Source organism: Schistocerca americana, chromosome 9 (genome assembly GCF_021461395.2).
Source record: "Schistocerca americana isolate TAMUIC-IGC-003095 chromosome 9, iqSchAmer2.1, whole genome shotgun sequence".
NCBI lineage: Eukaryota > Metazoa > Arthropoda > Insecta > Orthoptera > Acrididae > Schistocerca > Schistocerca americana.
In genome coordinates this window covers 128,734,064-128,744,395 of record NC_060127.1, presented here as the reverse complement: position 1 = coordinate 128,744,395, position 10,332 = coordinate 128,734,064, and the positions used below count along the sequence as shown (strand labels likewise).

The following is a 10,332-nucleotide window of genomic DNA, read 5'->3' as shown; positions in this document are numbered from 1 at the left end:
TTGAAAACAATAAACCACGGAATAATGTACATAAAGAGGTAAAAATTGACGCACATGCTTGGAATGACATGGGGTTTTATTAGAACCAAAAAAAAAAAAAAAAAACACCCCATATTCCATATTGCTAGACGCGTGGAAGATCTCTTGCGCCCGTCGTTTGGTGATGATCGTGTGCTCAGCCGCCACTTTCGTCATGCTTGGCCTCCCAGGTCCCCAGACCTCGGTCCGTGCGATTATTGGCTTTGGGGTTACCTGAAGTCGCAAGTGTATCGTGATCGATCGACATCTCTAGGGATGCTGAAAGATAACATCCGACGTCAATGCCTCCCCATAACTCCGGACATGCTTTACAGTGCTGTTCACAACATTATTCCTCGACTACAGCTATTGTTGACTGTTGATGGTGGACATATTGAGCATTTCCTGTAAAGAACATCATCTTTGCTTTGTCTTACTTTGTTATGCTAATTATTACTACGCTGATCAGATGAAGCGCCATCTGTCGGACATTTTTTGAACGTTTGTATTTTTTGGTTCTAATAAAACCCCATGTCATTCCAAACATGTGTGTCAATTTGTACCTCTCTATCTACATTATTCCGTGATTTATTCAGTTTTCAAATTTATACTGACTTTTTGATCACCCGGTACATGCGGCGAGAGCAAGCCATTAGTCTTCATATTCCCCCGGACACCTGGTCAGATGTTGAAGTGGACGCAAAGCTGTTAATCTATAATGATAAGGGCAGTCCACTTATCGGTGTAGCTACGACCAAGCAGAAAGCACAGTTAGTAAATTATGTGACTTGTTTGTGGGAAGACTGCTTTATGCAGAAAAGAAACAACCAACACATTGATGTGTGTACATATTAATACACCACATATAAAAATATCTGCACCTATGCTCGGTACATAATGCATAATTTTGGAGCTAAGTTCAGTGTTATATGTGGATAATGTTCATAGTGAATGGTACGAAGTCATCTTGGGAAGTTGAGATGATGTTTGGGATTCCCTAAGTAATTGCTATAGGCATCTGTGGCGGGTCATATCAAACCAGACAGAAGAGTGATGATTCAGAAAAAAAGGTGGATACTTTTCCAAAAGCTGTTGCGAATAGAGTTATTACCTAAAGGAGTATTAAATTGAAATTTCATGCCAGATTCTGTGGTTTTACTGTACTGAAAGCGAACATGTTGTGAGTGATAAACTTTTCTCTCTTCGCTAATTTATGGGAAGAGTTATCCAGAGAAGTTTCAGAAATTTTTCAGTTTGTGTGTAGCTGCATTTGGACTTTGAACTGCCATGCGTCATTTACCTATGGTACCATACCACAAATAGGTACTTGGATAGTAAGAATCCAGAGCAAACTCGCAAGTTGAGTGCCATTCTTGATTCTTCAGCGATGAGTCTCGCTTCAGGAAAATCGGAGTCAACGTGTCAATAGATGACCTGATCAATGGCGACAGGATGCCGTGATTCACTGCACCCTGTCATCATTCACTAGGCCATCCACTGACACGCTGACTAGTAGCTCTCCAACTTGTCGATGGCTGGTACCAGTTCCCAACACCTTGAAAGCCTTATCATTTAATACTCGTTATGTGATGAACTTCTCCATAGAGTATGCTGATTACTAGATTGGTTCCTCATACTTTATCACTTCTATATCCAGCGTAGCCCTTTTTGCCATCGCGATCAATCCAATTATGGATTGCATTCCACCTAATGTCTCAGGCTCTCTCTTTGTCGATGACTTCGCGATCTACTGCAGTGCCCAGAGAACATGCCTCCTGGAGCGCTGCCTTCAGCGTTGTCTAGACAGCCTCTACTCATGGAGCGTGGCAAATGGCTTCCGGTTCTCTGAAGAGAAGACGGTTTGTATCAACTTTTGGCGATATAAAGCGTTCCTTCCGCCATCCTTACATCTCGGTCCCGTTGTTCTCCCATTCGTGGACACAACTAAGTTTCTAGGGCTCACGTTGGACAGGAAACTGTGTTGGTCTCCACATGTCTCTTATTTGGCGGCCCATTGTACACGTTCCCTTAATGTCCTCAGAGTTCTTAGCGGTTCATCTTGGGGAACGGATCGCACTGTCCTGCTTCGCTTGTATCGGTCCATAGTCCGATCGAAGCTGGATTATGGGAGCTTCGTCTACTCGTCCGCTCGGCCATCCCTCTTACGCCAGCTCAACTCCATCCACCATCGGGGGATACGTCTTGCGACCGGAGCCTTCTACACTAGTCCTGTCGAGAGTCTTTATGCTGAAGCTGCCGAGTTACCATTGACCTACCGGCGCGACGTACTGCTGTGTCGGTATGCCTGCCGGCTGTTGTCTATGCCCGAACACCCCTCTTACAAGTCCTTCTTCGCCGATTCTCTCGACCGTCAGTACGGGTTGTATGTGTCTGCCCTGCTGCCCCCCGGAGTCCGCTTCCGTCGCCTGCTTCGACAATTGGATTTTGCCCTCCTTACCACCTTCAGAGAGGGTGAGAGCCCGACAACACCTTGGCTCCAGGCTGCGGTTCGTATTTATCTCGACCTCAGCTCACTCCCGAAGGAGGGTACTCCGGCTGCAGTGTATTGCTCACGGTTTGTCGAACTTCGTGCTCGACTTGCCGGTCACACCTTTATTTACACCGATGGCTCCAAAACTGACGATGGTGTCGGCTGTGCCTTTGTCGTCGGGGCCGCCACCTTTAAATACCGGCTCCTTGACCAATGTTCCAGCTTTACGGCCGAGCTTTTTGCTCTCCATCAGGCCGTTCAGTATGCCCGCCGCCACCGCCATTCATCGTATGTACTCTGCACTGACTCACTCAGTGCTCTTCAGAGCCTTGGGGCTCCCTATCCGGTCCATCCCTTGATTCAACGGATACAGCAGTCCCTCCATTCTTTCGCTGATAATGGCGGTTATGTCAGCTTTCTGTGGGTTCCCGGACATGTAGGAGTGCCTGGGAATGAGGCTGCGGATGCTGCAGCCAAGGCTGCAGTCCTCCAGCCTCGGCCAGCCTCCCACTGTGTCCCGTCATCTGACGTTTGTGGGGATGTATGTAAGAGGCTTGTGTCCTTGTGGTGGGATGCTTGGTCATCCCTCCAAGGAAACAAGCTCCGGGCAGTAAAACCGCTCCCAACTGCTTGGACAACTTCCTCCCGACCATCTCGGCGCGAGGAGGTCCTTCTGACCAGGTTGCGGATTGGGCTGTGCCGGTTTAGCCACCGCTACCTGCTCTCCGGTGACCCAGCCCCGCAGTGCCCTTGTGGTCAGGCATTAACGGTGCGCCATGTTTTATTGTTGTGTCCCCATTTTAGTCAATTTCGTGTTGTCCTGTCCCTGCCGTCTACCTTACCGGATGTTTTAGCTGATGACGCTCGAGCAGCTGCTCGTGTTCTGCGTTTTATAACTTTAACTGGCTTGACCAAAGACATTTAACCTTTTTACTTATTTAATCTGTATCTTTGTCAGGTCCTTCTGGTGTCCCCCCATCCCCTTGAGTTTTAGCAGATTCCATGTGCTCTAACACCAGTGACTGGGCGCTAATGACCTCAGCAGTTGAGTGCCCTAAAACCCCACAAAAAAAAAAAAAAAAAAAACTTCTATATCCATCAATTCATTTACACATGTAAGTAATTTTTGAGAACATGGGGGTTGGGTTGTTTGGGAAAGGAGACCAGACAGCGAGGTCATCGGTCTCATCGGATTAGGGAAGGAAGTCGGCCGTGCTCTTTCAAAGGATCCATCCCGGCATTTACCTGGAGCGATTTAGGGAAATCACGGAAAATCTAAATCAGGACGGCCGGACGCGGGATTGAACCGTCGTCCTCCCGAATGCGAGTCCAGTGTCTAACCACTTTTGAGAACATGTCTCGTGGAGAAACAGCGGTCTGACTAAAGGTGCTTTCAAAATGGATTATAAACTGTCTCGACCTCAAAAAAGGTTTATTTCGATTGTAACTTATTTCGATTGTAACCGGTTTTGCTGTCGAGACTACTTATAAGCCATTTTTAAATTTGTAAATTTGCACATATTCTTTCTGGCTGGTACACATCACACACACACACACACACACACACACACACACATATATATATATATATATATATATATATATATATATATATATATATATATATATATATATAGCGTGTTACAAAAAGGTACGGCCAAACTTTCAGGAAACATTCGTCACACACAAATAAAGAACGTTTAATTTCCATGTTAGAGCTCATTTTAGTTTCGTCAGTATGTACTGTACTTCCTGGATTCACCGCCAGTTGGCCCAATTGAAGGAAGGTAGTGTTGACTTCGGTGCTTGTGTTGACATGCGACTCATTGCTCTACAGTACTAGCATCAAGCACATCAGTACGTAGCATCAACAGGTTAGTGTTGATCACGAACGTGGTTTTGCAGTCAGTGCAATGTTTACAAATGCAGAGTTGGCAGATGTCCATTTGATGTATGGATTAGCACGGGGCAATAGCCGTGGCGCGGTACGTTTCTATCGAGACATATTTCCAGACCGAAGGTGTCCCGACAGGAAGACGTTCGCAGCAATTGATTGGCGTCTTAGGGAGCACGGAACATTCCACCCTGTGACTCGCGACTGGGGAAGGCCTAGAACGACGAGGACACCTGCAATGGACGAGGCAATTCTTCGTGCAGTTGACGATAACCCTAATGTCAGCGTCAGAGAAGTTGCTGCTGTACAAGGTAACGTTGACCACGTCACTGTATGGAGAGTGCTACGGGAGAACCAGTTGTTTCCGTACCATGTATAGCGTGTGCAGGCACTATCAGCAGCTGATTGGCCTCCACGGGTACACTTCTGCGAATGGTTCATCCAACAATGTGTCAATCCTAATTTCAAATGGTTCAAATGGCCCCGAGCACTATGGGACTTAACATCTAAGGTCATCAGTCCCCTAAGACTTAGAATTACTTAAACCTAACTAACCTAAGGACATCACACACATCCATGCCCGAGGCAGGATTCGAACCTGCGACTGTAGCAGTCGCGCGGTTCCGGACTGAAGGGCCTAGAACCGCAAGACCACCGCGGCCGGCAATCCTCATTTCAGTGCAAATGTTCTCGTTACGGATGAGGCTTCATTCCAACGTGATCAAATTGTAAATTTTCACAATCAGTATGTGTGGGCTGACGAGAATCCGCACGCAATTGTGCAATCACGTCATCAACACAGATTTTCTGTGAACGTTTGGGCAGGCATTGTTGGTGATGTCTCGATTGGGCCCCATGTTCTTCCACCTACGCTCAATGGAGCACGTTATCATGATTTCACGCGGGATACTCTACCTGTGCTGCTAGAACATGTGCCTTTACAAGTACGACACAACATGTGGTTCATGCACGATGGAGCTCCTGCACATTTCAGTCGAAGTGTTCGTACGCTTCTCAACAACAGATTCGGTGACCGATCGATTGGTAGGGGCGGACCAATTCCATGGCCTCCACGCTCTCCTGACTTCAACCCTCTTGACTTTCATTTATGGGAACATTTGAAAGCTCTTGTCTACGCAACCCCGGCACCAAATGTAGAGACTCTTCGTGCTCGTATTGTGGACGGCTGTGATACAATACGCCATTTTCCAGGGCTGCATCAGCGCATCAGGGATTCCATGCGACGGAGGGTGGATGCATGTATCCTCACTAACGGAGGACATTTTGAACATTTCCTGTAACAAAGTGTTTAAAGTCACGCTGGTACGTTCTGTTGCTGTGTGTTTCCATTCCATGATTAATGTGATTTGAAGAGAAGTAATAAAATGAGCTCTAACATGGAAAGTAAGCGTTTCCGGACTCATGTCCACATAACATATTTTCTTTCTTTGTGTGTGAGGAATGTTTCCTGAAAGTTTGGCCGTACATTTTTGTAACACACACACACACACACACATATATATATATATATATATATATATATATATATATATATATATATTATAAGCGCCACCTATGTTCGACGTCAACGTTCAACAACCACTTACAGACGGCAGGTCACCGTACAAGCGGTGGAGGTTATATTTAAAACACGGAGCGATTTATCTGACGTCCAAGAGGACATGATCACTGACTTTCAGGCCAGTAGCAGAAGCAATTCCGAAACGGCTAGGGGTGTGGAGGCATCCTCATGAATCCGTGGACCCAGCATGTCAGCAGAGCCTTTTCAAGCTGTTGAGGCCTCTGTAATACCGTGTGCAGTTGAAGTGATATGGGATCCCTGATAGGTCTAGATGCGACTCTGGCAGGTGACACGCACTTCAGCATCCTGTCTGATAACCTGCATCCGTTCATGTCCGTTGAGCCTTCCATCAGACGTGGGCAATTCCAGCACGACAGTGCGACACCCTACACGTGGAGAATAGGTACAGATTGGCTCCAGGAACACTCTTCTGAGTTTAAACACTTCCGCTGGCCACCAAAGTCCCCAGTCACGAACATTATTGAGCATATCGGGGATGCCTTGCAGCGTACTGTTCTGCAGCCCCTTGTACTCTTACGTATTATTGGACAGCCCTGCAGGATTCATGGCTCAATTCTCTCCAGCGCTGCTTCAGACATTAGTCGAGTCCATGTCTCTTCGCGTTGCGGCAAGTCTGCGTGGTCGCGGAGGCTCTACACGATATTAGGCAGGCGTACCAGCAACTTTCGCTCTTCGGTGTATGTGCGCCCTTTTTTAAAGCAGTGCGCTGCTAGTAGTTTTCTAAGGATAGTTCTGAGTGTTGTAGTTCACCGTTGTACAGAACCTGCCTCATCCACCAGCAAACCCGTGGCTGGCGAGTTTACACCGCCTACGCTGTCTGGCGGGTTACCCACGCCTGTCGAGGGATAGAATTGTATCTGTACAACTTCTCCTGGTTCTGAACATGACGCATTGCTCGTGTTACTGTTATTACCAAATTCGCAGCAACCTTTCAAGATATACGTAACGAGTAAATGTGTAGCTTTTATCACTAACATCCAGCTTGACTGACGTTTTCTTACTTGTTAAAAAGATCAGTTGCTGAAGTTAATTGCAAATCTCATTTCCTCGTTAATATTTGACAAGTTGTTTAATTCCTTACTTGTTTTTAAAAGTTATTCTCCCAACTCATAAGATTGTTGCCTTTTATTTAAATAAAATATTATGAATGTTTTCAACTCTGAACGCTGCTTTCTTGCCTTCTGGCTAGCCCTACCGCTCAGCAGCGTATTAAGCTGCCTTAGGATGCTATATCCAGCTCAATGGGAACATTAGAGAGTGGTTTTACACTACTGGCCATTACAATTGCTACACCACGAGGATGACGTGCTACAGACGCGAAATTTAACCGACAGAAAGAAGATGCTGTGATATGCAAATGGCTTTTCAGAGCATTCACACTAAGTTCGCGCCGGTGGCGACACCTACAACGTGTTGACATGAGGAAAGTTTCCAACCGATTTCTCATACACAAACAGCAGTTGACCGGCGTTGCCTGGTGAAACGTTGTTGTGATCCCTCGTGTATGGAGGAGCATGTAATCATCATCGCCATACTGACGTATCACCCGGCATGGTATGGGGTGCCATTGGTTACACATCTCGGTAACCTCCTGTTCGCATTGACGGCACTTTGAACAGTGGACGTTACATTTCAGATGTGTTACGACCCGTGGCTCTACCCTTAATTCGATCCCTGCGAAACCCTACATTTCAGCAGGATAATGCACGACCACATGTTGCAGCTCCTGTACGGGTCTTTCTGGATACAGGCAATGTTCAACTGCTGCCCTGGCCAGCAGATTCTCCAGATCTCTCACCAATTGAAAACGTCTGATCAATGGTGGCCGAGTAACTGGCTCGTCACAATACGTCAGTCACTACTCTTGATGAACTGTGGTATCGTGTTGAAACTGCATGGGCAGCTGTACCTGTACACCCCATCCAAGCTCTGTTTGACTCAATGCCAAGGCGTATCAAGGCCGTTATTATGGCCAGAGGTGGTTGTTCTGGGTACTGATTTCTCAGGATCTATGCACCCAAATTGCGTGAAAATGTAATCATATGTCAGTTATTATAATATATTTGTCCAATTTATCATCTACATTTCTTCTTGGTGTAGCAATTTTAATGGCCAGTAGTGTATATGAAGGGGGTGACCAGTTACGCAACTAAAATTGCAATTATTTGAGTGTTTGTTTATATTCCTTTGTCAGAGAGAAGAAACTAATGCTAACAAGGTGATCGTCCGTACTTGTCCTCGCAGATTTGATTCGTATAGGTAGCGTACGTAGATCATGGCTACGATTTCAACATACACTCCTGGAAATTGAAATAAGAACACCGTGAATTCATTGTCCCAGGAAGGGGACTCTTTATTGACACATTCCTGGGGTCAGATACATCACATGATCACACTGACAGAACCACAGGCACATAGACACAGGCAACAGAGCATGCACAATGTCGGCACTAGTACAGTGTATATCCACCTTTCGCAGCAATGCAGGCTGCTATTCTCCCATGGAGACGATCGTAGAGATGCTTGATGTAGTCCTGTGGAACGGCTTGCCATGCCATTTCCACCTGGCGCCTCAGTTGGACCAGCGATCGTGCTGAACGTGCAGACCGCGTGAGACGACGCTTCATCCAGTCCCAAACATGCTCAATGGGGGACAGATCCGGAGATCTTGCTGGCCAGGGTAGCGCCAAACACGCATACGACCATCATTGGCACCAAGGCAGAAGCGACTCTCATCGCTGAAGACGACACGTCTCCATTCGTCCCTCCATTCACGACTGTCGCGACACCACTGGAGGCGGGTTGCACGATGTTGGGGCGTGAGCGGAAGACGGCCTAACGGTGTGCGGGACCGTAGCCCAGCTTCATGGAGACGGTTGCGAATGGTCCTCGCCGATACCCCAGGAGCAACAGTGTCCCTAATTTGCTGGGAAGTGGCGGTGCGGTCCCCTACGGCACTGCGTAGGATCCTACGGTCTTGGCGTGCGTCCGTGCGTCGCTGCGGTCCGGTCCCAGGTCGACGGGCACGTGCACCTTCCGCCGACCACTGGCGACAACATCGATGTACTGTGGAGACCTCACGCCCCACGTGTTGAGCAATTCGGCGGTACGTCCACCCGGCCTCCCACATGCCCACTATACGCCCTCGCTCAAAGTCCGTCAACTGCACATACGGTTCACGTCCACGCTGTCGCGGCATGCTACCAGTGTTAAAGACTGCGATGGAGCTCCGTATGCCACGGCAAACTGGCTGACACTGACGGCGGCGGTGCACAAATGCTGCGCAGCTAGCGCCATTCGACGGCCAACACCGCGGTTCCTGGTGTGTCCGCTGTGCCGTGCGTGTGATCATTGCTTGTACAGCCCTCTCGCAGTGTCCGGAGCAAGTATGATGGGTCTGACACACCGGTGTCAATGTGTTCTTTTTTCCATTTCCAGGAGTGCATATAAAAAGGAAACCGCAAATCTCAATCGTTTTTGAGAAAATCATGTTTGAACGCTTTAGGCATACATATATACTTACGTGTGGTCATTAGTAGCCAAGGAGTCCGTAGTCGACTGGGGGAGCGTTTAGTTCCATAAGCTGAAGGACTTTGCAACCCAGCTTTCTGTCGCTAGTGTTTTTTTTATTTTCCTTTGTTCTCCTTCTAATAAGGCAACGGCCTTGCCGCAGTGGATACACCGGTTCCCGTGAGATCACCGAAGTTAAGCGCTGTGGGCGTGGTCGGCACTTGGATGGGTCACCATCCGGGCCGCTATGCGCTGTTGCCATTTTTCGGGGTGCAGTCAGCCTCGTGATGCCAATTGAGGAGCTACTCGACCGAATAGTAGCGGCTTCGGTCAAGAATACCATCATTACGACCCGGAGAGCGATGCTGACCCCACGCCCCTCACATCCGCATCCTCCCCTGAGGACGATACGGCGGTCGGATGGTCGTGATCGGCCACTTGTGGCCTGTAGACGGAGTGTTTTTTTTTTCCTTCTTCTAATAGCTTTATTATGACTGTGTAAATTATCAGGATCTAAGGAACCATTGATTGTTACATAATCTTCACCTTAAAAATTCGCGTTTTTCTGTAACATTTTGGAGGTAGTTTGCTAGCCTGTGCACAATCTGGTAATAGATGATTATCCACCCAGAGCACATTTTCGCAGTGGTACTTGGAACAGTGTCAAATGAATCCTACTTTTTTGTCGTCTTTGTCGTGTACAGATGAAGGAACGTTCGGGCGTGTGGGATGCTCATCACTCACATTTCGCATGTCTTGAGTGAGTTTACTCCCTTCGCCACGTTTACTCACTCTCACCAGTTGCGGTTCTACATG

General features: G+C 47.5%; 1 pseudogene; it reads left to right on the top strand.

Annotated features, from left to right (window-relative positions):
* Positions 1–9,660: 9,660 nt before the first annotated feature.
* LOC124551571 lies at positions 9,661–9,777 on the top strand (annotated as a pseudogene).
* The last annotated feature ends 555 nt before the right edge of the window (positions 9,778–10,332 follow it).